The sequence below is a fragment of the Tupaia chinensis genome, unplaced genomic scaffold, assembly GCF_000334495.1.
Source record: "Tupaia chinensis unplaced genomic scaffold, TupChi_1.0 Scaffold000432_1, whole genome shotgun sequence".
NCBI classification, from domain to species: domain Eukaryota; kingdom Metazoa; phylum Chordata; class Mammalia; order Scandentia; family Tupaiidae; genus Tupaia; species Tupaia belangeri.
Window position 1 is genome coordinate 72,395 of NW_006159937.1, and position 1,835 is coordinate 74,229.

Consider the following 1,835-nt stretch of genomic DNA (forward strand, 5'->3'; position numbering starts at 1 on the left):
CTGGGGGGTGATTTCTCGCTTTCTGTCTCTATGTGTCTGTCTGTCTGGCAAGCGCACGCTCCCTATAGAGAAAAATACCTCTCAAAAAAAAAAAAGTAATAGAAGAAAAGAAATAATAAATATGAGAAAATAAATAAAAATAAACGTGCAATATAAAAATATCAATGAAATGAAAGCTAGTTTGTTGTGAGGATAAACAAAATTGACGTCATTAGCTATACTAATCAAGAAAAATAGAGAAAACACTCAGAGAAATAAAATCAGGATGAAACAGGAACATTATTATTATCATAGATAATAATTTCTTACAAAAGATCTTTAAGGAATATTGCAAACAACTATGCCAACAAACTGGAAAACTTAGAAGAGATGGACAAATTTCTTGACACATATGGTATATTTATATGTTTGCTATAAGGCATGTGTGCTCACCAGAGAGAGACAGAAAAAACTAGAGAAGGAAAATGAGAAATCACCCTCTGGAGGTATGGCTGTAACACAATCTCCTCCCATCTCCTCTTAGGATTTTGGGCATACACACAAGCCTGGTATGATTTTTTAAGCCACCTGGATGGAGACTTGAACCTCACAGTCAACTGGGCAGAATCTAAATGTTGTAAACAGCATGCTACTGACTGGCTCCATTGGGGAAAAAAAAAAAAATATATATATATATATATATTGCATTTCTTTCTTCCATGTCAGAGTGGGAGAGGGAGAGGAGTACCCTCAACAGAGTTTCCTGCCACAGAACTCCCCTGTCTTTTCTCCAGGATCTTGGGCAGGAAAGTGCTTGGAGTGTACTCGTGACCTGGGTGAACCCCAGTCTTCCACAGGGCTTCCAGCATTGCCGTGCGTGGCACCATCTTTGCATCACTGTAGCTGGGCCAAAAAATGTAAATGTCATCTCTGGATAATTATTACTACTCAACGGGATTACATACCCTTCCTCTCTTTTTTATCCCCCCTTGTATTAAAGAAAGCAAAACCACAGAATATGCAGCTAAAGTAAGTCAGCACTTTTTTTTTTCCCTGACACTTGATTAAAAATGAAGCTAGCAGGAGACTCAATTCAAAGAATATTGTTTGCTTGATTACAGTATAACCTGATGTAATTTTACCTGTGAGTGGGGTAAATGTTACATGAAGTGGAAAAAAGAAAGGTCAGAGTTCTTGTTCTTAACTGCAACAATGTGTTGTGTTATGAAATGAATTATACAAACTGTTTTATTCCTGACATTGTATTTTTTTTCCTCTTTCATTTTTCCTTGAACTGTGCTTTCTTTTCTTTTTTAAATATTTTTTCTCAATGTCTTCTGTAAACTATTTCAATCCTTTTTGGAAAAGGTGAAAAGAAACACTTATTTTACTTCAACTCATTTAGAAATAAATCTTATGGAGACATACCTTAATTATCAGTCCTGACTCATCAATCAATTTTAAACATTTTACTTACATTATGTTTTTACATTGGGAAATTGCTGTTGAACTATCCATTTGTAAAATGGATTAAAAATAGTAATAGTATACAGAAAGAACTCGATTTACTCTTTAAAGTATGGTGTCTTTTGGAGGGTACTTTTTGTTTTGTTTTTGGTCAATAACTAAAAAACTTCAAAAAATTCAAGGAGAAATAATACTTTATTATAAATTTAAGTTATTAAAAAAAGGAACATATTTGAAGAAAGTGCAAATCAAGCTATAAACAATTTGTAGTTACCAAGTTCAAAACAAATTCTATTGAGTAAACATTTGTGTAATGAGACTGTTTTTCCATCTGTGAAAGAAAATGTTTGGTAGGAGTGTATTAGATTTTATCCGATTCTCAAACTCCA